The 26,837-nt window shown below is 45.3% G+C and overlaps 12 non-coding genes across 12 annotated transcripts; all 12 read left to right on the top strand.

The window, feature by feature from the left end:
- Window positions 1–214: 214 nt before the first annotated feature.
- On the top strand, window positions 215–305 carry TRNAI-UAU (transfer RNA isoleucine (anticodon UAU)). Its single transcript is given in 2 exon segments — window positions 215–252; window positions 270–305. It is a non-coding gene; the product is annotated as a tRNA-Ile (tRNA).
- A 137-nt stretch (window positions 306–442) lies between these two features.
- Window positions 443–534, top strand: TRNAI-UAU (transfer RNA isoleucine (anticodon UAU)). The gene is given in 2 exon segments: window positions 443–480; window positions 499–534. It is a non-coding gene; the product is annotated as a tRNA-Ile (tRNA).
- An 11,652-nt stretch (window positions 535–12,186) lies between these two features.
- TRNAI-UAU (transfer RNA isoleucine (anticodon UAU)) lies at window positions 12,187–12,278 on the top strand. The gene is given in 2 exon segments: window positions 12,187–12,224; window positions 12,243–12,278. It is a non-coding gene; the product is annotated as a tRNA-Ile (tRNA).
- A 2,227-nt stretch (window positions 12,279–14,505) lies between these two features.
- TRNAI-UAU (transfer RNA isoleucine (anticodon UAU)) lies at window positions 14,506–14,597 on the top strand. Its single transcript is given in 2 exon segments — window positions 14,506–14,543; window positions 14,562–14,597. It is a non-coding gene; the product is annotated as a tRNA-Ile (tRNA).
- Window positions 14,598–14,965: 368 nt separating this feature from the next.
- Window positions 14,966–15,057, top strand: TRNAI-UAU (transfer RNA isoleucine (anticodon UAU)). Its single transcript is given in 2 exon segments — window positions 14,966–15,003; window positions 15,022–15,057. It is a non-coding gene; the product is annotated as a tRNA-Ile (tRNA).
- A 137-nt stretch (window positions 15,058–15,194) lies between these two features.
- On the top strand, window positions 15,195–15,286 carry TRNAI-UAU (transfer RNA isoleucine (anticodon UAU)). Its single transcript is given in 2 exon segments — window positions 15,195–15,232; window positions 15,251–15,286. It is a non-coding gene; the product is annotated as a tRNA-Ile (tRNA).
- Window positions 15,287–15,658: 372 nt separating this feature from the next.
- On the top strand, window positions 15,659–15,750 carry TRNAI-UAU (transfer RNA isoleucine (anticodon UAU)). The gene is given in 2 exon segments: window positions 15,659–15,696; window positions 15,715–15,750. It is a non-coding gene; the product is annotated as a tRNA-Ile (tRNA).
- A 1,533-nt stretch (window positions 15,751–17,283) lies between these two features.
- Window positions 17,284–17,375, top strand: TRNAI-UAU (transfer RNA isoleucine (anticodon UAU)). The gene is given in 2 exon segments: window positions 17,284–17,321; window positions 17,340–17,375. It is a non-coding gene; the product is annotated as a tRNA-Ile (tRNA).
- Window positions 17,376–17,743: 368 nt separating this feature from the next.
- On the top strand, window positions 17,744–17,835 carry TRNAI-UAU (transfer RNA isoleucine (anticodon UAU)). Its single transcript is given in 2 exon segments — window positions 17,744–17,781; window positions 17,800–17,835. It is a non-coding gene; the product is annotated as a tRNA-Ile (tRNA).
- Window positions 17,836–20,276: 2,441 nt separating this feature from the next.
- TRNAI-UAU (transfer RNA isoleucine (anticodon UAU)) lies at window positions 20,277–20,368 on the top strand. The gene is given in 2 exon segments: window positions 20,277–20,314; window positions 20,333–20,368. It is a non-coding gene; the product is annotated as a tRNA-Ile (tRNA).
- A 1,299-nt stretch (window positions 20,369–21,667) lies between these two features.
- TRNAI-GAU (transfer RNA isoleucine (anticodon UAU)) lies at window positions 21,668–21,759 on the top strand. The gene is given in 2 exon segments: window positions 21,668–21,705; window positions 21,724–21,759. It is a non-coding gene; the product is annotated as a tRNA-Ile (tRNA).
- Window positions 21,760–23,722: 1,963 nt separating this feature from the next.
- TRNAI-UAU (transfer RNA isoleucine (anticodon UAU)) lies at window positions 23,723–23,814 on the top strand. The gene is given in 2 exon segments: window positions 23,723–23,760; window positions 23,779–23,814. It is a non-coding gene; the product is annotated as a tRNA-Ile (tRNA).
- The last annotated feature ends 3,023 nt before the right edge of the window (window positions 23,815–26,837 follow it).

Here is a 26,837-nt window from a genome sequence, read left to right on the forward strand (position 1 = left end):
AGCGCACGGTACTTTTACGACAGTTCACGTGAGCTATGCTGGGTTTGTGAGTTCAAACCTCACCTGGGGAATGAAATTTTTATTAGTTTTCATAATTAGTCATGAGGTTAGTTGTAAACTCAAAGCTGGCAACTTCCTGGTTCGAAAACATTTGTTTACTGGAGGCGTGTGCAGAAAACATTCTTTAAGGCACCGCTCCAAAGTGCAACCGCGTTCCCCAGTGGCACAATTGGTTAGCGCACAGTACTTATAGACAGTTTTCGTGAGCTATGCCGGGGTTGTGAGTTCGAGCCTCACCTGGGGAATGAAATTTTCATTAGTTTTCATAATTAGTCGTGAGGTTGTATACTCATTGTTGGCGACTTCCTATCCCAAAAAAAATTTTTACTGGAGGTATGTGCAGCAACATTCTTTAAGGCACCGCTCCTGCGTGCGACCGTGTTCCTCAGTGGCGCAATTGGTTAGCGCACGGTACTTATGCGGCAGTTTTCGTTAGCTATGCCGGGGTTGTGAGTTCAAGCCTCACCTGTGGAATGAAATTTTTTTAGTTTTCATAATTAGTCATCAGGGTAATTGTATACTCCAAGCTGGCGACTTCCTCTTTCGAAAACATTTGTTTACTGGAGGTATGTGCAGGGAACATTCTTTAAGGCCCTGCTACTTTGTGCACCCGTATTCCCCAGTGGTGACATTGGTTAGTGCACAGGACTTATACGACAGTTTTTGTGAGCTATGCCGGAGTTGTGAGATCGAGCCTCACCTGCGGAATGAAATTTTTATTAGTTTTCTTAGTTAGTCATGAGGTTGTATACTCAATGCTGGCGACTTCCTGTCCCGAAAACATTTGGTTACTGGATGTATGTGCAGAAACATTCTTTAGGTCACCGCTCCTACTCTCGACCGTGTTCCCCAGTGGCGCAATTGGTTAGCGCATGATACTTATACTACAGTTCTCGTGAGCTATGCCGGGGTTGTGTGTTCGAGTCTCACCTGGAGAATAAAATTTTCTTTACTTTTCGTATTTAGTCATGAGGTTAATTGTGTACTCAATGCTGGCGACTGCCTGGCTCGAAAACATTTGTTTACTGGAGTTGTGTTAGACAACAGTACTAAAGGAAGCACTCCTACGTGCAACCATATTTCCCAGTGGCACAACTGGTTAGCGCACCGTACTTATACGACAGTTATCGTGAACTATGCCTGGGTTTTGAGTTCCAGCCTCACCTCGGGAATGAAATTTTTATTCGTTTTTATATTTGGTAATGAGGTTGTGTACTCATACTGGCGACTTCCTGGCTGGAAAACATTTTTTACTGCAGGTATGTGCAGAGAACATTCTTTAAAGCACCACTCCTACGAGCGACCGTGTTCCCCAGTGGCGCGATTGGTTAGCGCACGGTACTTATACGACAGTTCTCGTGTGCTATGCCGGGGTTGTGAGTTCAAGCCTCACCTGTGGAATGAATTTTTATTAGTTTTCATATTTAGTCATGAGGTTGTGTGCTCAAACTGGCAACGTTCTGGCTCGAAAACATTTGTTTACTGGGAGTATGTGCAGGAAACATTCTTTAAAGCACCGCTCCTACGTGCGACCGCGTTCCCCAGTTGCACAATTGGTTAGCGCACAGTACTTATAGACAGTTTTCGTGAGCTATGCCGGGGTTGTGAGTTCGAGCCTCACCTGGAGAATGAAATTTTCATTAGTTTTCATATTTAGTCGTGAGGTTGTATACTCATTGTTGGCGACTTCTTGTCCCAAAACATTTTTTTTTACGGGAGGTATGTGCAGGAAACAATCTTTAGGGCACCGCTCCTAAGATCGACCGTGTTCCCCAGTGGCGCAATTGCTTGGCGCACGATACTTATACGACAGCTCTCGTGAGCTATGCCGGGGTTGTGTGTTCGAGCCTCACCTGGGGAATGAAATTTTGATTAGTTTTCAGCATTCGTCATGAGGTTGTATACTCAATGTGGCGACTTCCTGTCCCAAAACATTTGTTTACTGGATGTATGTGCAGGAACATTCTTTAAGGCACCGCTCCTACGTGCGACCGTGTTCCCCAGTGGCGCAATTGGTTAGCGCACGGTACTTATACGACAATTTTCGTGAGCTATGCTGGGGTTTTGAGTTCGAGCCTCACCTGTGGAATGAAATTTTTTTAGGGGCGAAGCTCCTTATGGCGTGGCTTGGGCGTCCCTCGTATGTAACCACCAGTGGCACATACCCGAAATAGGTATAACACTTCACCTCCAAGGTGGTGCCAGTGAGAGATTTCTTCTGTGCGTTGTTTAACAATAAAAAATAGTGCTCAATGTACATGCCAATGGCTGCTAATGGGGAATGAGAGACATGAGCATTCGGCTTTTAGTCAACGCGCACGCTGCGATCCCCATTAGCAGCCATTGGCATGTACATTGAGCACCATCGGACAAGAAAGGGATGCTACATTATCCTCGCTGGGTGTAACTTCCTTAGCTTTAGAAATATTTAGCGAGCGTTGAGCCGCAGTGCCATGAATACAATGAACTTGTGTATACCATGAATGAACACAAGGTGGTTAAAAATGAGAAGTAGATACGAAGCGCAAGCCGTAAGAAAGTAAAAGCCGAATTCTCCTCTCTCTCATTTCTCATTAGCAGCCATTGCCATGTAAATCGAGCCCTATCTGACAGGGAAAGGTTGCTACGTTATACTCGCTGGGCGTAACCTCCTTGGTTTTCGAAAGGTTTAGCGAGCGTTTGGTCGCAGTGCTATGAATACAGTGAACTAGAATATACCATGAACTCGAGGTGGTTAAAGGTGGGAAGTGGACCCAAAGCGCAGGCCGTAAGAAAGTGTGCGTGTGCCACCTCTCGTTTAGTCCTTGCAATGTCCGCTGGATGGCGGTGCTTTATATGGGGAATATATGATAAAAAGATGCGAGATGGTGGGACTTGGAGTGTTGAATAGATGAACGAATGGACACACAAACAGATGCATGGATGGACGCATGAACGGACGCAGGGGCGGATGCATGACAGAACGCAGGGACGGGCACACAAACAGACACATGGACGGTCACACAGATGGACGCATGGACGGACGAATGCTTCGCCCCACTCTCCATCATTCACTCCGTGGATATGCTGCCATTTTTTAGTTTTCATAATTAGTCATCAGGTTAATTGTATACTCCAAGCTGGCGACTTCCTGCTTCGAAAACATTTGTTTACTGGAGGTATGTGCAGGGAACATTCTTTAAGGCCCTGCTATTTTGTGCACCCGTATTCCCCAGTGGCGCAATTGGTTAGTGCACAGGACTTATACGACAGTTATCGTGAGCTATGCCGGGGTTGTGAGATCGAGCCTCACCTTGGGAATGAAATTTTTATTAGTTTTCATCATTAGTCATGAGGTTGTATACTCAATGCTGGCGAATTCCTGTCCCGAAAACATTTGTTTACTGAATGTATGTGCAGGAACATTCTTTAAGTCGCCCCTCCTACTTGCGACCTTGTTTCCCAGTGGCGCAATCGCTTAACGCACGGTACTTATACGACATTTCTCGTGAGCTTTGGCGTGGTTGTGAGTTCGAGCCTCCCTTGGGAATAAAATTTTCATTACTTTTCGTATTTAGTCATGAGAATAATTGTATACTGAATGCTGGCGACTGCCTCGCTCGAAAACATTTGTTTAATAGGGTTAGGCTGTGTGAACACAACAGTACTAAAGGAAACACTCCTACTTGCAACCGTATTCCCCAATGGGGCGATTGGTTAGTGCACAGTACTTATACGACAGTTCTCGTGAGCTATGCCGGGGTCGTGTGTTCGAGCCTCACCTTGGGAATGAAATTTTTATTAGTTTTCATAATTAGTCATGAGGTTGTATACTCAATGCTGGCGACTTCTTGTCCCGAAAACATTTGTTTACTGGAGGTATGTGCAGGGAACATTCTTTAAGGCACCGCTCCTACGTGCGACCGTGTTCCCCAGTGGCGCAATTGCTTAGCGCACGGTACTTATCCGACAGTTCTCGTAAGCTATGGCGTGCTTGTGAGTTCGAGCCTCCCTGGGCAATAAAACTTTTATCAGTTTTCATATTTAGTCATGAGGTTAATGGTATACTCAATGCTGGCGACTGCCTTGTTCCAAAACATTTGTTTACTGGAGTTGTGTTAGACAACAGTAATAAAGGAAACACTCCGACGTGCAACCGTATTTCCCAGTGGCACAATTGGTTAGCGCACCGTACCTATAAGACCGTTATCGTGAGCTATGCCTGGTCTGTGAGTTCGAGCATCACCTGGGGAATGAAATTTTTATTAGTTTTCATATTCAGTCATGAGGTTCTTTACTCAATGCTGGCGACTCTTGTCCCAAAAACATTTCATTACTGGAAGTATGTGCAGGGAACATTCTTTAAGGCACTGCTCCTACGTGCAACCGTATTCCCAGTGGCGCAATTAGTTAGCGCACGGTATTTATACCACAGTTCTCCGGAGCTATGCCGAGATTGTGAGTTCGAGCACCACCAGGGACATGAAAGTTTTATTAGTTTTCATAAGTAGTCATGAGATATTTGTATACTCAAAGCTGGTGACTTCTTGTCCCGAAAACATTTGTTTTATGGAGGTATGTGCAGAAAACATTCTTTAAGGCACCGCTCCTAAGTGCGACCGTCTTCCCAAGTGGCGCAATTGGTTAGCGCACGATGTCTATACGACAGTTTTCGTGAGCAATGCCGGGGTTGTGTGTACGAGCCTCACCTGGGGAATTAAATTTTATTAGTATTCATATTTAGTCTTGAGGTCGTGTACTCATACTGAGAGCTTCCTGGCTCGAAAACATTTGTTTGGTGGAGTTGTGTGTAGGCAACAGTATTAAAGGAAACACTCCTACGTGCAACTGCATTCCCCAGTGGCGCAATTGGTTAGCGCACCGTCCTTATACGACAGTTATCGTGAACTCTGCCTGGATAGTGAGTTCGAGCCTCACCTGAATAATGAAATGTTTATTAGTTTTGATAATTAGCCATGATGGTTTATACTCAATGCTGGCGACTTCTTGTCCCGAAAACATTTGTTTACTGGAGATATTTGCAGAAAACATTCTTTAAGGCACCGCTCCTAATTGCAACCGTGTTCCCCAGTGGCGCAATTTGTTAGCGCATGATACTTATACGAAAGTTCTCGTGAGCTATGCCGGGGTTGTGTGTTCGAGTCTCACCTGGAGAATGAAATTTTTCTTAGTATTCATATTTAGTCATGTGGTTAGTTGTATACTCAATGCTGGCGACTGCCTAACTCGAAAATATTTGTTTACGGGAGTTGTGTGTAGACAACAGTAATAAAGGAAACACTTCTACGTGCAACACTATACCCCAGTGGCGCAATCGGTTAGTGCATGGTGCTTATACCACAGTTCTCGGGAGCTATGCCGGGTGTGATGAGTGAAGAAAACGACAACGACGGAAGTGCGCTGCAAGGCGCGCGTAATGTGCGCGTGAGTGTCAGCGAATCAGCTGATGACCTGTGGTGGCCCATAAAGGTGGCGTGCCACGATTGGGCCACGGGCGACTATCACGTGTCAGTGGGCTTTGTGGCTGGGGACGAGCCGGAGCAGCGGCAGGCGGGAGACAGCGGGCCGAAGCGTCGGACGCAGGCGAGCCAGGTTCCGGCCAGGGAACGCGGCCGTCCATTCTGCTGCCGTCCAACCACCAGCTGGGGCGGCAGTGCCGGCACGAGTACTGCATCTCGGGACGCGGCCTGGCCTGCTGTTCTCTTCCTTGCCGAGGGCATCGCGGATCTCGGCGAGGTGTCTCCACGGTCAGCCGTTCGACACAGCGACGAACGTGACCTGGCTAATGGTCATGGTTGCGTCGAGCATCGCGTCTCGGCGCACGCTCTTCGCTGGACGGGCTGGCCATGCCCCGCATGGAGCATCGCGTCTCCGATGCTGGTTGACTGCTCCGTGGCCGCACCCATGCCATCAAGCGCCGGTGTCACCAGAGCGTCACACTTCGGCAAGGGACGAGCGAGATGTTCTGCCGGGTGAGATGCGGGAGTGCGCACAGAGGAGCACGGAGAAGGGCGAAGATTCAGGGTGGCCGAGGATTCAGATGACAGGGGAGTTGCTGGCTGAATCTAGGATTGCCGAGCGGTGCCGAGTGATGCGCCAGACTCGGACGTGTGCCACGAGCTCATAAGCTGCAGTGTGCACCCGAGGGTACCTGGCGGTGCCCTGGCCAAGAAGAAGGAATGTGCGGAAAAGAGAGCTCGAGGATTGAGGCCACGAAGGCAGAGGAAGCGGTGCGCCGCTCGAGAGGACGAGTTCCTGGCAGCGTTCCTGAGCCGGACGTGAGACCCGCACGTCTCAGCCAGGTCGAGCTCCGGTGTGTCTGTTCAAGGTTCAAGGCCGAGACCTGCTGAACGGCTCCTGCTTGGGCGCAGTGGCCGGGAGCAGGTTCGTGGACGAGGCCTACCGGGTGTGGTCGTCGTGATCCATGGCCTGATCCTGGACCTCCGGAGTGGCGACCCTGACTGCTGGGTTGGCCGCGACGTCCGACTCAACGGCGCTGCACACGGTAGCGTATCCGTGCCCCGTCAGCCGTTCCACCCATGCCATGAAATAAAAAACTCATGTTAATCCTTTCTCGTCCGCTGTAGACAAACATAGTGACGAACGTCCCTTAACCATCACACCGGGGTTGTGAGTTCGAGCACCACCTGGCACATGACAGTTTTATTATTTTTCATAATTAGTTATGAGTTATTTGTATACTCAAAGCTGGCGACTTCTTGTCCCGAGAACATTTGTTTACTGGAGGTATGGGCAGAAAACATTCTTTAAGGCGCCGCTCCTAAGTGCGACCTTGTTCCCCAGTGGCGCAATTGCTTAGTGCACGGTACTTATACGACAGTTCTCGTTAGCTATGGCGTGCTTGTGTGTTCGAGCCTCACCTGGGGAAGCAAAATTTTTATTCATATTTCGTCGTGAGGTTAATTGTATACTCAATGCAGGTCACTGCCTGGCTCGAAAACATTTGTTTACTGCAGTTGTGTGTAGACAACAGTACTAAAGGAAACACTCCCACGTTAAACCGTGTTCCCCATTGGCGCAATTGGTTATCGCACCGCACTTATACGACAGTTATCGTGAGATATGCCTGGTTTGTGAGTTCGAGCATCACCTGGGGAATGAAACTTTTATTAGTTTTCATAAATATTCATGTGGTTGTGTGCTCATACTGGCGACTTCCTGGCTCGAGAACATATGTTTACTGGTGGTATGTGCAGGGAACATTCTTTAAGGCGCCGCTCCTACGTGCGACCGTGTTCCCCAGTGGCGCAATTGGTTAGTGCACGGTACTTATAGGACAGTTCTCGTGAGCTATGCCGGTGTTGTGAGTTCGATCCTCACCTTGGGAATGAAATTTTTATTGGTTTTCATAATTAATCATGAGGTTAATTGTATACTCAAAGCTGGCGACTTCCTGGCTCGAAAACATTTGTTTACTGGAGGTAGCTGCAGGGAACATTCTTTGAGGCACCACTCCTACGTGCAACCGTATTTCCCAGTGGCACAATATGTTAGCGCACCGTACTTATACGACAGTTATCGTGAACTCTGCCTGGATTGTGAGTTCGAGCCTCACCTGGGAAATGAAAGTTTTCTTAGTTTTTATATTTAGTCATGAGGTTGTGTACTCATACACGCGACGTCCTTGCTCGAAAACATTTTTTTACTGGAGGTATGTGTAGGGAACAATCTTCAAAGCACCGCTCCTACGCGCGACCGTGTTCCCCAGTGGCGCAATTGGTTAGCGCACGGTACTTGTACGACAGTTTTCGTGAGCTATGCCGGGGTTGTGAGTTCTCGCCTCACCTGTGGAATCAAATTTTTTTTAGTTTTCATAATTAGTCATCAGGTAATTTGTATACTCCAAGCTGGCGACTTCCTGCTTCGAAAACATTTGTTTACTGTAGGTTTGTGCAGGGAACATTCTTTAAGGCCCTGCTACTTTGTGCACCCGTATTCCCCAGTGGCGCAATTGGTTAGTGCACAGGACTTATACGACAGTTATCGTGAGCTATGCCGGGGTTGTGAGATCGAGCCTACCTGGGGAATGAAATTTTTATTAGTTTTCATCATTAGTCATGAGGTTGTATACTCAATGCTGGCGACTTCCTGTCCCGAAAACATTTGTTTACTGGATGTATGTGCAGAAACATTCTTTAAGTCACCCCTCCTACTTGCGACCTTGTTTCCCAGTGGCGCAATTGCTTAGTGCACGGTACTTATACGACATTTCTCGTGAGCTTTGGCGTGGTTGTGAGTTCGAGCCTCCCTGGGGAATAAAATTTTCATTACTTTTCGTATTTAGTCATGAGGTTAACTGTATACTGAATGCTGGCGACTGCCTGGCTCGAAAACATTTGTTTATAGGGGTTAGGTTGTGTGTAGACAACAGTACTAAAGGAAACACTCCTACTTGCAACCGTATTCTCCAGTGGAACAATTCGTTAGTGCACGGTACTTATACGACAGCTCTCGTGAGCTATGCCGTGGTTGTGAGTTCGAGTCTCACCTGGAGAATGAAATTTTTATTAGTATTCATATTTAGTCATGCGGTTAATTGTATACTCAATGCTGGCGGCTGCCTAGCTCGAAAACATTTGTTTACTGGAGGTATGTGCAGGGAACATTCTTTAAGGCACCGCTGCTACGTGCACCCGTATTCGCCAGTAGCGCAATCGGTTAGTGCACGGGACTTATACGACAGTTATCGTGAGCTATGCCGGGGTTGTAATATCGAGCCTCACCTGGGGAATAAAATTTTTATTAGTTTTCATCATTAGTCATGAGATTGTATACTCAATGCTGGCGACTTCCTGTCCCGAAAACATTTGTTTACGGGATGTATGGGCAGGAACATTCTTTAAGTCACCCCTCCTACTTGCGACCGTGTTCCCCGTGCGCAATTTGTTAGCGCATGATACTTATACGACAGTTCTCGTGAGCTATGCCGGGTTTGTGTGTTCGAGTCTCACCTGGAGAATGAAATTTTTATTAGTATTCATATTTTGTCATGTGGTTAATTGTATACTCAATACTGGCGACTGCCTAGCTCGAAAACATTTGTTTACAGGAGTTGTGTGTAGACAACAGTAATAAAGGAAACACTCCTACGTCCAACACTATACCCCAGTGGCGCGATTGGTTAGCGCACCGTACTTATACGACAGTTATCGTGAGCTATGCCTGGGCTGTGAGCTCGAGCATCACCTGGGGAATGAAATTTTTTTAAGTTTTCATATTTAGTCATGAGGTTCTTTACTCAATGCTGGCGACTCTTGCCCCGAAAACATTTCATTACTGGAGGTATTTGCAGGGAACATTCTTTAAGGCACCGCTCCTACGTGCAACCGTATTCCCAGTGGCGCAATTGCTTAGCACACGGTACTTATATGACATTTCTCGTGAGCTTTGGCGTGGTTGTGAGTTCGAGCCTCCCTGGGGAATACAATTTTCATTAGTTTTCGTATGAGGTTAACTGTATACTCAATGCTGGCGACTGCCTGGCTCGAAAACCTTTGTTTATTGAAGTTGTGTGTAGACAACAGTACTAAAGAAAACACTCCTACGTGCAACTGTATTCCCCAGTGGCGCAATTGGTTAGCGCACCGCACTTATACGACAATTGTCGTGAACTATGCCTGGATAGTGAGTTCGAGCCTCACCTGGGTAATGAAATGTTTATTAGTTTTGATAATTAGTCATGATGTTGTAAACTGAATGCTGGCGACTTCTTGTCCCGAGAACATTTGTTTACTGGAGATATCTGCAGAAAACATTCTTTAAGGCACCGCTCCTAAGTGCGACCGTGTTCCCTAGTGGCGCAATTTGTTAGCGCATGATACTTATACGAAATTTCTCGTGAGCTATGCCGGGTTTGTGTGTTCGAGTCTCACCTGGAGAATGAAATTTTTATTAGTATTCATATTTTGTCATGTGGTTATTTGTATACTCAATGCTGGCGACTGCCTAGCTCGAAAACATTTGTTTACAGGAGTTGTGTGTAGACAACAGTAATAAAGGAAACACTCCTACGTGCAACACTATACCCCAGTGGCGCGATTGGTTAGCGCACCGTACTTATACGACAGTTATCGTGAGCTATGCCTGGGCTGTGAGTTCGAGCATCACCTGGGGAATGAAATTTTTATTAGTTTTCATAAGTAGTCATGAGTTATTTCTATACTCAAAGCTGGTGACTTCTTGTCCCGAAAACATTTGTTTACTGGAGGTATGTGCAGAAAACATTTTTTAAGGCACCGCTCCTACGTGCGACCGTCTTCCCCAGTGGCGCAATTGGTTAGCGCACGATGCTTATACGACAGTTCTCGTGAGCAATGCCGGGGTTGTGTGTACAAGCCTCACCTGGGGAATTAAATTTTATTAGTATTCATATTTAGTCTTAGGTCGTGTACTCATACTGAGAGCTTCCTGGCTCGAAAGCATTTGTTTGGTGGAGTTGTGGGTAGGCAACAGTATTAAAGGAAACACTCCTACGTGCAACGCTATTCCCCAGTGGCGCAATTTTTTAGCGCACCCTACTTATACGACAGTTATCGTGAACTATGCCCCGATTTTGAGTTCGAGCCTCACCTGGGTAATGAAATGTTTATAAGTTTTCATAATTAGTCATGATGTTGTATACTCAATGCTGGCGACTTCTTTCCCTAAAACATTTGTTTACTGGAGATATGTGCAGAAAACATTTTTTAAGGCACTACTCATAAGTGCGACCGTGTTCCCCAGTGGCGCAATTTGTTAGCGCATGATACTTATACGAAAGTTCTCGTGAGCTATACCGGGGTTGTGTGTTCGAGTCTCACCTGGAGAATGAAATTTTTATTAGTATTCATATTTAGTCATGTGGTAATTGTATACTCAATGCTGGCGACTGCCTAGCTCGAAAACATTTGTTTACTGGAGTTGTGTGTAGACAACAGTACGAAAAGAAACACTCCTACGTGCAACACTACACCCCAGTGGCGCAATTGATTAGCGCACCGTACTTATACGACAGTTATCGTGAGCTATGCCTTGGCTGTGAGTTCGAGCATCACCTTGGGAATGAAATTTTTATTAGTTTTCATATTTAGTCATGAGGTTGTTTACTCATACTGGCGACTTCCTGGCTCGAGAACATTTGTTTACTGCAGGTATGTGCAGGGAACATTCTTTAAGGCGCCGCTCCTACGTGCGACCGTGTTCCCCAGTGGGGCAATTGGTTAGCGCACGGTACTTATACGACAGTTTTCGTGAGCTATGCCGGGGTTGCGAGATTGAGCTTCACCTGGGGAATTAAATTTTTATTTGTTTTCGTATGAGGTTACTTGTATACTCAATGCTGGCGACTGCCTGGCTCGAAAACATTTGTTTACTGGAGTTGTGTGTAGACAACAGTACTAAAGGATTCACTCCTACGTGCAACTGTATTCCCCGGTGGCGCAATTGGTTAGCGCACCCTACTTATATGACAGTTGTCGTGAACTATGCCTGGAATGTGAGTTCGAGCATCACCAGGGTAATGAAATGTTTATAAGTTTTCATAATTAGTCATGATGTTGTATACTCAATGCTGGCAACTCCTTTCCCGAAAACATTTGTTTACTGGAGATATGTGCAGAAAACATTCTTTAAGGCACCGCTCATAAGTGCGACCGTGTTCCCCAGTGGGGCAATTTGTTAGCGCATGATACTTATACGACAGTTCTCGTGAGCTATGCCGGGATTGTGTGTTCGAGTCTCACCTGGAGAATGAAATTTTTATTAGTATTCATATTTAGTCATGTGGTTAATTGTATACTCAATGCTGGCGACTGCCTGGCTCGAAAACCTTTGTTTACTGAAGTTGTGTGTAGACAACGGTACTAAAGGAAACACTCCTACGTGCAACTGTATTCCCCAGTGGCGCAATTGGTTAGCGCACCGTACTTATACGACAGTTATCGTGAGCTATGCCGGGGTTGTGAGGTCGAGCCTACCTGGGGAATGAAATTTTTATTAGTTTTCATAATTAGTCATGAGGTTAATTGTAAACTCAAAGCTGACGACTTCCTGGTTCGAAGTCATTTGTTTACTGGAGGTGTGTGCAGGGAACATTCTATAAGGCACCGCTCCTACGTGCGACCGTGTTCCCCAGTGGCGCAATTGGTTAGCGCACGGTACTTATACGACAGTTATCGTGAGCTATGACGGGGTTGTGAGTTTGAGTCTCACCTGGGGAATGAAATGTTTATTAGTTTTCATCATTAGTCATGAGGTTGTATATTCAATCCTGGCGACTTCTTGTCGTGAAAACTTTTGTTTACTGGAGGTATGTGCAGAAAACACTCTTTAAGGAACCGCTCCTAAGTACGACCGTGTTCCCCAGTTGCGCAATGGGTCAGCGTACGATACTTATACGACAGTTCTCGTGCGCTATGCCAGGGTTGTGTGTTCGAGCCTCACCTGGGGAATGAAATTTTTATTACTATTCACTTTTAGTCATGAGGTTAATTATATACTCAATGCTGGCGACTGCCTAGCTCGATAACATTTGTTTGCTTGAGTTGTGTGCAGACAACAGTACTAAAGGAAACACTCCTACGTGCAAAACTATTCCCAAGTGGCGCAATTGGTTAGCGCAGCGTATTTTATCGACAGTTATCGTGAGCTATGCCGGGGTTGTGAGTTCAAGCCTCACCTGGGGAATGAAATTTTTATTAGTTTTCATAATTAGTCATGAGGTTAATTGTAAACTCAAAGCTGACGACTTCCTGGTTCGAAATCATTTGTTTACTGGAGGTGTGTGCAGTTAACATTCTATAAGGCACCGCTCCTACGCGTGACGGTGTTCCCCAGTGGCGCAATTGGTTAGCGCACGGTACTTATGCGACAGTTATCGTGAGCTATGACGGGGTTGTGAGTTTGAGTCTCACCTGGGAATAAAATTTTTTTAGTTTTCATCATTAGTCATCACGTTAATTGCATACTCAAAGCTGGCAACTTCCTGGTTCGAAAATATTTGTTTACTGGAGGTATGTGCAGAAAACATTCTTTAATGCCCTGCTCCTTTGTACAACCGTATTCTCCAGTGGCGCAATTGGTTAGCGCATGGGATTATACGACAGTTATCGTGAGCTATGCCGGGGTTCTCAGATCGAGCCTCACCTTGGGAATGAAATTTTTATTAGTTTTCATCATTTGTCATGAGGTTGTGTACTCATACTGACGACTTCCTGGCTCGAAAACATTTGTTTACTGGAGGAATGTGCAGGGAACATTCTTTAAGGCACCGCTCCTACGTGCGACCGTGTTCTCCAGTGGCGCAATTGGTTAGCGCACTACTTATACGACAGTTTTCGTGAGCTATGCCGGGGTTGTTAGTTCGAGCCTCTCCAGGGGAATGAAAATTTTATTAGTTTTCATATTTAGTCATGAGGTTATTTGTATACTCAATGCTGGCGACTTCCTGGCTCAAGAACACTTGTTTACTGGAGTTGTGTGTAGACAACAGTACTAAAAGAAACACTCCTACGTGCAAAACTATTCCCAAGTGGCGCAATTGGTTAGCGCACCGTATTTTATCGACAGTTATCGTGAGCGATGCCTGGGTTGTGAGTTAGAGCCTCACCTGGGATTGAAATTTTTTTTAGTTTTTATATTTAGTCATGAGGTTGTGTACTCATACTGGGGACTGCCTGGCTCGAAAGCATTTGTTTACTGAAGGTATGTGCAGAGAACAGCCATTCTTGCACCGCTCCTACGTGCAACCATATTCCCCAGTGACGTAATTGGTTAGCGCACGGTACTTATACGACAGTTCTCGAGAGCTATGCTGGGGTTGTGAGTTCGAGCCCCAACTGGGAATGAAATTTTGGTTAGTTTTCATCATTAGTCATAACGTTATTTGCATACTCAAAGCTGGCGACTTCCTGGTTCGAAAACATTTGTTTACAGGAGGTATGTGCAGAAAACATTCTTTAACGCCCTGCTCCTTTGTGCAACCGTATTCCCCAGTGGCGCAATTGGTTAGCGCACGGGATTATACCACAGTTATCGTGAGCTATGCCGGGGTTGTCAGATCGAGCCTCACCTGGGGAATGAAAATTTTATTAGTTTTCATCAATATTCATGATGTTGTGTACTCAATGCTGGCAACTTCCTGTCCCGAAAACATTTGTTTACTGGAGGTATGTGCAGGGAACATTCTTTAAGGCACCGCTCCTACGTGCAACCGTGTTTCCCAGTGGCGATATCGGTTATCGCACGGTATTTATACGAGAGTTATCGTGAGCTATGCCTGGGTTGTGAGTTCGAGCCTCACCTGGGGAAAGAAATTTTTGTTAATTTTCATATTTAGCCATGAGGTTGTGTACTCATACTGACGACATCCTGGCTCGAAAACATTTGTTTACTGGAGGTATGTGCAAGGAACATTCTTTAAGGCACCACTCCTACGTGCGACCGTGTTCCCCAGTGGCGCAATCGGTTAGCGCACGGTACTTATACGACAGTTTTCGGGAGCTATGCCGGGGTCGTGAGTTCAAGCCTCACCTGGGGAACGATGTTTTTATTAATTTTCATATATAGTCATGAAGTTGTCTACTCATACTGGTGACTTCCTGGCTCGAAAACATTTGCTTACTGGAGGTATGTGCAGGAAACATTCTTTAAGGCACCGCTCCTACGTGCGACCGTGTTCCCCAGTGGTGCGATTGGTTAGCGCACGGGATTATACGAGAGTTATCGTGAGCTATAATGGGGTTGTCAGATCGAGCGTCACCTGGGGAATGAAATTTTTATTAGTTTTCATCAATCGTCATGATGTTGTGTACTCAATGCTGGCAACTTCCTGTCCCGAAAATACTTGTTTACTGGAGGTATGTGCAGGGAACATTCTTTAACGCACCACTCCTACGTGCGACCGTGTTCCCCAGTGGCGCAATTGGTTAGCGCACGGTACTTATACGACAGTTTTCGTGAGCTATGCCGGGGTTGTGAGTTCGAGCCTCACCTGGAGAATGAAACATTTATTAGTTTTAATAATTACTCATGCGGTTGTATACTGAATGCTGGCGACTCCTGTCCCGAAAACCTTTGTGTAGTGGAGGTATGTGCTGGGAACATTCTTCAAGGCACCTCTCCTACGTGCAACTGTATTCCCAGTGGCGCAATTGGTTAGCGCACGGTACTTATACGACTGTATTCGTGAGCTATGCCGGGGTTGTGAGTTCGAGCCTCACCTGCGGAATGAAATTTTTATTAGTTTTATTAATTAGTCATGAGGTTAATTGTATACCTAAAGCTGGCGACTTCGTGGTTCGAAAACATTTCTTTACTGGAGGTACGTGCAGAAAGCATTCTTTAACGCCTTGCTTCTTTGTGCAACCGTATTCCCCAGTGGCGCAATCGGTTAGCGCATGGGATTATATGACAGTTATCGTGAGCTATGCCGGGGTTGTCAGATCGAGCCTCACCTGTGGAATGAAATTTTTATTAGTTTTATCATTTGTCATGAGGTTGTATACTTAATGCTGGCGACTTCCTGGCTCGAAAACATTTGTTTACTGAAGGTGTGTGCAGGGAACATTCTATAAGACACCGCTCCTACGTGCGACCGTGTTCCCCAGTGGCGCAATTGGTTAGCGCATGGTACTTATACGACAGTTATCGTGAGCTATGACGGGGTTGTGAGTTTGAATCTCACCTGGGGAATGAAATTTTTATTAGTTTTCATCATTAGTCATGAGGTTGTATATTCAATCCTGGCGACTTCTTGTCGTGAAAACTTTTGTTTACTGGAGGTATGTGCAGAAAACACTCTTTAAGTAACCGCTCCTAAGTACGACCGTGTTCCCCAGTTGCGCAATGGGTCAGCGTACGATACTTATACGACAGTTCTCGTGCGCTATGCCAGGGTTGTGTGTTCGAGCCTCACCTGGGGAATGAAATTTTTATTACTATTCACTTTTAGTCATGAGGTTAATTATATACTCAATGCTGGCGACTGCCTAGCTCGATAACATTTGTTTGCTTGAGTTGTGTGCAGACAACAGTACTAAAGGAAACACTCCTACGTGCAAAACTATTCCCAAGTGGCGCAATTGGTTAGCGCAGCGTATTTTATCGACACTTATCGTGAGCTATGCCGGGGTTGTGAGTTCAAGCCTCACCTGGCGAATGAAATTTTTATTAGTTTTCATAATTAGTCATGAGGTTAATTGTAAACTCAAAGCTGACGACTTCCTGGTTCGAAATCATTTGTTTACTGGAGGTGTGTGCAGGGAACATTCTATAAGGCACCGCTCCTACGCGTGACCGTGTTCCCCAGTGGCGCAATTGGTTAGCGCACGGTACTTATACGACAGTTATCGTGAGCTATGACGGGGTTGTGAGTTTGAGTCTCACCTGGGAATGAAATTTTTTTTAGTTTTCATCATTAGTCATCACGTTAATTGCATACTCAAAGCTGGCAACTTCCTGGTTCGAAAACATTAGTTTACTGGAGGTATGTGCAGAAAACATTCTTTAACGCCCTGCTCCTTTGTACAACCGTATTCTCCAGTGGCGCAATTGGTTAGCGCATGGGATTACACGACAGTTATCGTGAGCTATGCCGGGGTTCTCAGATCGAGCCTCACCTTGGGAATGAAATTTTTATTAGTTTTCATCATTTGTCATGAGGTTGTATACTCAATGCTGGCGACTTCCTGGCTCGAAAACATTTGTTTACTGAAGGTATGTGCAGGGAACATTCTTTAAGGCACCAATCTTACGTGCGACCGTGTTCCCCAGTGGCGCAATTGGTTAGCGCACGGTACTTATACGACAATTTTTGTGAGCTATGCTGGGGTTCTGAGTTCGAGCCTAACCTGGGGAATGAAATTTTCATTAGTTTTCATATTTATTCATGAGGTTGTGTACTCATACTGACGACTTCCTGGCTCGAAAACATTTGTTTACTGGAGGTATGTGCAGGGAACATTCTTTAAGGCACCGCTCCTACGTGCAACCGTGTTTCCCAGTGGCGATATCGGTTATCGCACGGTATTTATACGAGAGTTATCGTGAGCTATGCCTGGGTTGTGAGTTCGAGCCTCACCTGGGGAAAGAAATTTTTGTTAATTTTCATATTTAGCCATGAGGTTGTGTACTCATACTGACGACATCCTGGCTCGAAAACATTTGTTTACTGGAGGTTGGTGCAGGGAACATTCTTTAAGGCACCACTCCTACGTGCGACCGTGTTCCCCAGTGGCGCAATCGGTTAGCGCACGGTACTTATACGACAGTTTTCGGGAGCTATGCCGGGGTCGTGAGTTCAAGCCTCACCTGGGGAACGATGTTTTTATTAATTTTCATATATAGTCATGAAGTTGTCTACTCATACTGGTGACTTCCTGGCTCGAAAACATTTGCTTACTGGAGGTATGTGCAGGAAACATTCTTTAAGGCACCGCTCCTACGTGCGACCGTGTTCCCCAGTGGTGCGATTGGTTAGCGCACGGGATTATACGAGAGTTATCGTGAGCTATAATGGGGTTGTCAGATCGAGCGTCACCTGGGGAATGAAATTTTTATTAGTTTTCATCAATCGTCATGATGTTGTGTACTCAATGCTGGCAACTTCCTGTCCCGAAAATACTTGTTTACTGGAGGTATGTGCAGGGAACATTCTTTAACGCACCACTCCTACGTGCGACCGTGTTCCCCAGTGGCGCAATTGGTTAGCGCACGGTACTTATACGACAGTTTTCGTGAGCTATGCCGGGATTGTGAGTTCGAGCCTCACCTGGGGAATGAAATTTTTATTAGTTTTCATATTTAGTCATGAGGTTGTGTACTCATACTGGCGACTTCCTGGCTTGAAAACATTTGTTTACTGGAGGTATTTGCAGGGAACATTCTTTAAGGCACCGCTCCTACGTGCAACCGTGTTTCCCAGTGGCGATATCGGTTATCGCACGGTACTTATACGAGAGTTATCGTGAGCTATGCCTGGGTTGTGAGTTCGAGCCTCACCTGGGGAAAGAAATTTTTGTTAATTTTCATATTTAGCCATGAGGTTGTGTACTCATACTGGCGACTTCCTGGCTCGATAACATTTGTTTACTGGAGGTATGTGCACGGAACATTCTTCAAGGCACCGCTCCTACGTGCGATTGTGTTCCCCAGTGGCGCAATTGGTTAGCGCACGGTACTTAAACGACAGTTTTCGTGAGCTATGCCTGGGTTGTGAGTTCGAGCCTCACCTGAAAAATGAAATATTTATTAGTTTTTATATTTAGTCATAAGGTTGTGTACTCATACTGGGTCTTCCCGGCTCGAAAGCATTTGTTTACGGGAGGTATGTGCAGGGAACATCCATTCTTGCACCGGTCCTAAGTGCAGCCATATCCCCCAGTGACGCAATTGGTTAGCGCTCGGTACTTATACGACAGTTCTCGAGAGCTATGCCGGGGTTGTGAGTTCGAGCCCCACCTGGGAATGAAGTTTTTATTAGTTTTCATCATTAGTCATGAGGTTGTATACTCAATGCTGGCGACTTCCTGTCCCGAAAACATTTGTTTACCGGAGGTATGTGCAGGGAATATTCTTTAAGGCACCGTTCCATCTTGCGACCGTGTTTCCCAGCGGCGAAATTGCTTAGCGCACGGTACTTATACGACATTTCTCGTGAGCTTTGGCGTGGTTGTGGGTTCGAACCTCCCTGAGGAATAAAATTTTCATTAGTTTTCGTATGAGGTATTTGTATACTCAATGCTGGCGACTGCCTAGTTCGAAAACATTTGTTTGCTGGAGTTGTGTGTGGACAACAGTACTAAAGGAAACACTTCTACGTGCAACCGTATTACCCATTGGTGCAATTGGTTATCGCACCGTACTTATACGAGAGTTATCGTGAGCTATGCCTGGGTTGTGAGTTCGAGGCTCACCTGGGGAATGATATTTTTATTAGTTTTCATATTTAGTCATGAGGTTGTGTACTCATACTGGCGACTTCCTGGCTCGAAAACATTTGTTTACTGGAGGTATGTGCAGGGAACATTCTTTAAGGCACCGCTCCTACGTGCGGCCGCGTTCCCCGGTGGCGCCATTGGTTAGCGCACGGTACTTATACGACAGTTTTCGTGAGCTATGCGGGGGTTGTGAGTTCGAGCCTCACCTGGTGAATGAAATATTTATTAGTTTTTATATTTATTCATGAGGTTGTGTAGTCATACACGCGACTTTTTGGCTCGAAAACGTTTATTTAGTGGAGGTATGTGCAGGGAACATTCTTCGAAGCACCGCTCCGACGTGCGACAGTATTTCCCAGTGGCACAATTGATTAGCGCACCGTACTTATACGAGAGTTATCGTGAGCTATGCCTGGGTTGTGAGTTCGAGGCTCACCTGGGGAATGAAATTTTTATTAGTTTTCATATTTAGTCATGAGGTTGTGTACTCATACTGGCGACTTCCTGGCTCGAAAACATTTGTTTACTGGAGGTATGTGCAGGGAACATTCTTTAAGGCACCGTTCCTACGTGCGACCGCATTCCCCAGTGGCGCAATTGGTTAGTGCACGGTACTTATACGACAGTTCTCGTGAGCTATGCCGGGGTTCTGACTTTGAGCCTCACCTTTGGGTATTAAATTTTTATTAGTTTTCATAATTAGTCGTGAGGTTAATTGTATACTCAAAGCTGGCGACTTGTTGTCCCGAAAACATTTGTTTACTGGAGGTATGTGCAGGGAACATTCTTTAAGGTACCGCTCTTACGTGCGACCTTGTTCCCCAGTGGCGCAATTTGCTTAGCGCACGGTACTTATACGACAGTTCTCGTTAGCTATGGCGTGCTTGTGAGTTCGAGCCTCCCTGGGGAATAAAATTTTTATTAGTTTTCATATTTAGTCATGTGGTTAGTTGTATACTCAATGCTGGCGACTGCCTGGCACGAAAACATTTGTTTACTGGAGTTGTGTGTAGACAACAGTACTAAAGGAAACACTCCAACGTGCAACTGTATTTCCAGTGGCGCAATTGGTTAGCGCCCCGTACTTATACGACAGTTATTATGAACTATGCTTGGGTTGTGAGTTCGAGGCTAACCTGGAGAATGAAACATTTATTAGTTTTAATAATTAGTCATGCGGTTGTATACTGAATGCTGGCGACTCCTGTCCCGAAAACCTTTGTGTAGTGGAGGTATGTGCTGGGAACATTCTTTAAGGCACCTCTCCTACGTGCAACTGTATTCCCAGTGGCGCAATTGGTTAGCGCACGGTACTTATACGACTGTATTCGTGAGCTATGCCGGGGTTGTGAGTTCGAGCCTCACCTGCGGAATGAAATTTTTATTAGTTTTATTAATTAGTCATGAGGTTAATTGTATACCTAAAGCTGGCGACTTCGTGGTTCGAAAACATTTGTTTACTGGAGGTACGTGCAGAAAGCATTCTTTAACGCCTTGCTTCTTTGTGCAACCGTATTCCCCAGTGGCGCAATCGGTTAGCGCATGGGATTTTATGACAGTTATCGTGAGCTATGCCGGGGTTGTCAGATCGAGCCTCACCTGTGGAATGAAATTTTTATTAGTTTTATCATTTGTCATGAGGTTGTATACTTAATGCTGGCGACTTCCTGGCTCGAAAACATTTGTTTACTGAAGGTATGTGCAGGGAACATTCTTTAAGGCACCACTCTTACGTGCGACCGTGTTCCCCAGTGGCGCAATTGGTTAGCGCAGGGTACTTATACGACAGTTTTCGTGAGCTATGCCGGAATTGTGAGTTCGAGCCTCACCTGGGGAATCAAATTTTTATTAGTTTTCATAATTAGTCATGAGGTTGTGTACTCTTACTGGCGACTTCCTGGCTCGAAAACATTTGTTTACTGGAGGTATGTACCGATAACATTCTTTAGGGTACCGCTCCTACGATCGACCGTGTTCCCCAGTGATGCAATTGCTTAGCCCACGGTACTTATACGACAGTTCTCGTTAGCTATGGCGTGGTTGTGAGTTCGAGCCTCCCTGGGGAATAAAATTTTTATTAGTTTCCATATTTAGTCATAAGGTTAATTGTATTCTCAATGCTGGCGACTGCCTTGTTCGAATACATTTGTTTACTGGAGTTGTGTTAGACAACAGTACTAAAGGAAACACTCCTACGTGCAACCGTATTTCCCAGTGGCACCATTGGTTAGCGCACCGTACTTATACGACCGTTATCGTGAACTATGCCTGGGTTGTGAGTTCGAGCCGCACCTGGGGGATGAAATTTTTATTAGTTTCCATATTTAGTCTTAGGGTAATTGTATACTCAATGCTGGCGACTGCCTTGTTGGAAAACATTTGTTTACTGGAGTTGTGTGTAGACAACAGTACTGAAGGAAACACTCCTACGTGCAACCGTATTACCCATTGGCGCAATTGGTTATCGCACTGTACTTATACGAGAGTTATCGTGAGCTATGCCTCGGTTGTGAGTTCGAGGCTAACCTGGGGAATTAAATTTTTATTAGTTTTCATATTTAGTCATGAGGTTGTGTACTCATACTGGCGACTTCCTGGCTCGAAAACATTTGTTTACTGGAGGTATGTGCAGGGAACATTCTTTAAGGCACCGCTCCTACGTGCGACCGTGTTCCTCAGTGGCGCAATTGGTTAGCGCACGGTACTGATACGACAGTTTTCGTGAGCTATGCCGGAATTGTGAGTTCGAGCCTCACCTGGGGAATCAAATTTTTATTAGTTTTCATAATTAGTCATGAGGTTGTATACTCAATGCGGGCGACTCTTGTCCCGATTACATTTTTTTACTGGAGGTATATGCCGATAACATTCTTTAGGGTACCGCTCCTACGATCGACCGTGTTCCCCAGTGGTGCAATTGCTTAGCCCATGGTACTTATACGACAGTTCTCGTTAGCTATGGCGTGGTTGTGAGTTCGAGCCTCCCTGGGGAATAAAATTTTTATTAGTTTCCATATTTAGTCATAAGGTTAATTGTATACTCAATGCTGGCGACTGCCTTGCTCGAAAACATTTGTTTACTGGAGTTGTGTTAGACAACAGTACTAAAGGAAACACTCCTATGTGCAACCGTATTTCCCAGTGGCACCATTGGTTAGCGCACCGTACTTACACGACCGTTATCATGAACTATGCCTGGGTTCTGAGTTCGAGCCGCACCTGGGGGATGAAATTTTTATTAGTTTTCATTATTAGTCATGAGGTTGTATACTCAATTTTGGCGACTTCCTGTAACAAAACATTTTTTACAGGAGGTATATGCAGGGAACATTCTTTAGGGCACCGCTCCTACGATCGACCGTGTTCCCCAGTGGCGCCATTGCTTATCGCACGGTACTTATACGACAGTTCTCGTTAGCTATGGCGTGGTTGTGAGTTCGAGCCTCCCTGGGGAATAAAATTTTTATTAGTTTCCATATTTAGTCATAAGGTTGATTGTATACTCAATGCTGGCGACTGCCTTGTTCGAAAACATTTGTTTACTGGAGTTGTGTTAGACAACAGTACTAAAGGAAACACTCCTACGTGCAACCGTATTTCCCAGTGGCACAATTGGTTAGCGCACCGTACTTATAAGACCGTTATCGTGAACTATGCCTGGTTGTGAGTTCGAGCCTCACCTGGGACATGAAATTTTTATTGGTTTTTATATTCAGTGATGAGGTTGTGTACTCATACTGGCCACTTCCTGGCTCGAAAACATTTCTTCACTGGAGGTACGTGCAGAGAATATTCTTTAAAGCACCGCTTCTACGTGCGACAGTGTTCCCCAGTGGCGCGATTGGATAGCGCACGGTACTTGTACGACTGTTTTCGTGAGCTATGCCGGGGTTGTGGGTTCGAGCCTCACTTGGGAACGAAATATTTATTAGTTTTCATATTTAGTCATGAGGTTAATTGTATACTCAATGCTGGCGACTGCCTGGCTCAAAAACACTTGTTCACTGGAGTTGTGTGTAGACAACAGTACCAAAGGAAACACTCCAACGTGCAACCGTATTCGACAGTGGCGCAATTGGTTAGCGAACCGTATTGTATGACAGATATCGTGAACTATCCCTGGGCTGTGAGTTCGAGCCTCACCTGGGGAATGAAGTTTTTATTAGTTTTAAAATTTAGTCATGAGGTTTTGTACTCATACTGGCGACTTCCTTACTCTAAAACATTTGTTTACTGGAGATATGTTGCTTTTGTTGTTTGGTTTCTTTCGTTCTTTAACTATTGTATAACGCCATGCGATTGCTGCCCGTATTAATGGTTTGCGCTTTGTTGCGGTTGTCAGGTTGCACTTCATCTTGCTGTAAACCTTGTTGTATTGCCCCCCCCCTATGTAATACCTTCTTCTAGAGGGCCTTTAGGGGTAACCTGAATAAAAAAGTAAAAGTATATGCAGGGAACATTCATTCTTGCACCGCTTCTACGTGCAACTATATTCCTCAGTGACGCAATCGGTTAGCGCACGGTACTTATACGGCAGTTCTCGAAAGCCATGCCAGGGTAGTGAGTTCGAGCACCACCTGGGAGATTGAAGATGCATTAGTTTTCATAATTAGTGATGAGTTACTTGTGTACTCAAAGCTGGTGACTTCCTGGTTCGAAAACATTTGTTTACTGGAGTTATGAGCAGGGAACATTCTTTAAGGCTCTGCTCCTTTGAGCAACCGTATTTCCCAGTGGCACAATTGGTTAGCGCACGGTACTTATACGACAATTTTCGTAGGCTATGCCGAGGTTGTGAGTTCGAGCCTCACCTGGGGAATGTAATTTTTATTATCTATCATCATTAGTCATGAGACTGTATACTGAATACTGGCGACTTCCTGTCCCGAAAACATTTGTTTACTGGAGGTATGTGCAGCGAACATTCTTTAGGCACCGCTCCTATTTGCGACCTTGTTCCCCAGTGGCGCAATTGCTTAGCGCACGGTACTTATACGACAGTTCTCGTTAGCTATGGCGTGCTTGTGAGTTCTAGCCTCCCTGGGGAAAAAGTTTACATTAGTTATGATATTTAGTCAGGAGGTTAATTGTATACTCAATGCTGGCGACTGCCTGGCTTGAACACATTTGTTTATTGCAGTTGTGTGTAGACAACAGTACTAATGGAGACACTCTCACGTGCAACCGTATTCCCCATTGGCGCAATTGGTTACCGCACCGCACTTATACGACAGTTCTCGTGAGCTATGCCGGGGTTGTGAGTTCGAGCTTCACCTGTGGAACGAATTTTTTATTAGTTTTCATATTTAGTCATGAGGTTGTGTACTCAAACTGGCGACTTGCTGGCTCAAAAACATTTGTTTACTGGAAGTATGGGCAGGGGACATTTTTTAAAGCACCGCTCTTACGTGCGACCATGTTCAGCAGTGGCGCAATTGGTTAGCGCACGGTACTTTTACGACAGTTCACGTGAGCTATGCTGGGTTTGTGAGTTCGAGCCTAACCTGGGGAATGAAATTTTTATTAGTTTTCATAATTAGTCATGAGGTTAGTTGTAAACTCAAAGCTTGCAACTTCCTGGTTCGAAAACATTTGTTTACTGGAGGCGTGTGCAGAAAACATTCTTTAAGGCACCGCTCCAAAGTGCAACCGCGTTCCCCAGTGGCACAATTGGTTAGCGCACAGTACTTATAGACAGTTCTCGTGAGCTATGCCGGGGTTCTGAGTTTGAGCCTCACCTTTGGGTATTAAATTTTTATTAGTTTTCATAATTAGTCGTGAGGTCAATTGTATACTCAAAGCTGGCGACTTGTTGTCCCGAAAACATTTGTTTACTGGAGGTATGTGCAGGGACCATTCTTTAAGGTACCGCTCTTACGTGCGACCTTGTTCCCCAGTGGCGCAATTTGCTTAGCGCACGGTACTTATACGACAGTTCTCGTTAGCTATGGCGTGCTTGTGTGTTCGAGCCTCCCTGGGGAATAAAATTTTTATTAGTTTTCATATTTAGTCATGTGGCTAGTTGTATACTCAATGCTGGCGACTGCCTGGCACTAAAACATTTGTTTACTAAAGTTGTGTGTAGACAACAATACTAAAGGAAACACTCCTACGTGCAACTGTATTTCCAGTGGTGCAATTGGTTAGTGCCCCGTACTTATACGACAGTTATCATGAACTATGCTTGGGTTGTGAGTTCGAGGCTGACCTGGGGAATGAAACATTTATTAGTTTTAATAATTAGTCATGCGGTTGTATACTGAATGCTGGCGACTCTTGTCCCGAAAACCTTTGTGTACTGGAGGTATGTGCTGGGAACATTCTTTAAGGCACCTCTCCTACGTGCAACTGTATTCCCAGTGGCGCAATTGGTTAGCGCACGCTACTTATACGACTGTATTCGTGAGCTATGCCGGGGTTGTGAGTTCGAGCCTCACCTGAGGAATGAAATTTTTATTAGTTCTCATATTTATTCATGAGGTTTTGAGCTCATACTGAAGACTTCCTGGCTCGAAGACAATTGTTTACTGGAAGTATGTGCAGACAACAGTCTTAAAGGAAACCCTCCTACGTGCGACCGTGTTCCCCCGTGGCGATATCGGCTAGCACACGGTACTTATACGACAGTTCTCGTGATATATGCCGGGGTTGTGAGTTTGAGCCTCACCTGTGGAATGAAATTTTTATTAGTTTTATTATTTAGTCTTGAGGTAATTGTATACTTAAAGCTGGCAACTTCGTGGTTCGAAAACATTTGTTTACTGGAAGTACGTGCAGAAAACATTCTTTAACGCCTTGCTCCTTTGTGCAACCGTATTCCCCAGTGGCGCAATCGGTTAGTGCATGGGATTATATGACAGTTATCGTGAGCTATGCCGGGGTTGTCAGATCGAGCCTCACCTGTGGAATGAAATTTTTATTAGTTTTTTTTTCATTTGTCATGAGGTTCTATACTCAATGTTGGCGACTTCCTGTCCCGAAAACATTTGTTTACTGGAGTTGTGTGTAGACAACAGTACTAAAGGAAACACTCCTACGTGCAACCGTATTACCCATTGGCGCAATTGGTTATCGCACCGTATTTATACGAGGGTTATCGTGAGCTATGCCTGAATTGTGAGTTCGAGGCTAACCTGGGGATGTAAATTTTTATTAATTCTCATATTTAGTCATGAGGTTGTGTACTCATACCGGCGACATCCTGGCTCGAAAACATTTGTTTACTGGAGGTATGTGCAGGGAACATTCTTTAAGGCACCGCTCCTACGTGCGACCGTGTTCCCCAGTGGCGCAATTGGTTAGCGCACGGTACTGATACGACAGTTTTCGTGAGCTATGCCGGAATTGATGGTTCGAGCCTCACTTGGGAACGAAATATTTATTAGTTTTCATATTTATACATGAGGTTAATTGTATACTCAATGCCGGCGACTGCCTGGCTCAAAAACACTTGTTCACTGGAGTCGTGTGTAGACAACAGTACTAAGGGAAACACTCCAACGTGCAACCGTATTCGACAGTGGCGCAATGGGTTAGCGCACCGTATTGTACGACAGATATCGTGAACTATGCCTGGGTTGTGAGTTCGAGCCTCAACTGGGGAATGAAATTTTTATTAGTTTTCATATTTAGTCATGGGGTTGTGTACTCAAACTGGCGACTCGCTGGCTCAAAAACATTTGTTTACTGGAAGTATGTGCAGGGAACATTCTTTAAAGCACCGCTCCTACGTGCGACCGTGTTCCCCAGTGGCGCAATTGGTTAGCGCACGGTACTTTCACGACAGTTCACGTGAGCTATGCCGGGTTTGTGAGTCCGAGCCTCACCATGGGAATGAAATTT

The sequence above is a fragment of the Rhipicephalus microplus genome, chromosome 8 (assembly GCF_043290135.1).
Source record: "Rhipicephalus microplus isolate Deutch F79 chromosome 8, USDA_Rmic, whole genome shotgun sequence".
NCBI lineage: Eukaryota > Metazoa > Arthropoda > Arachnida > Ixodida > Ixodidae > Rhipicephalus > Rhipicephalus microplus.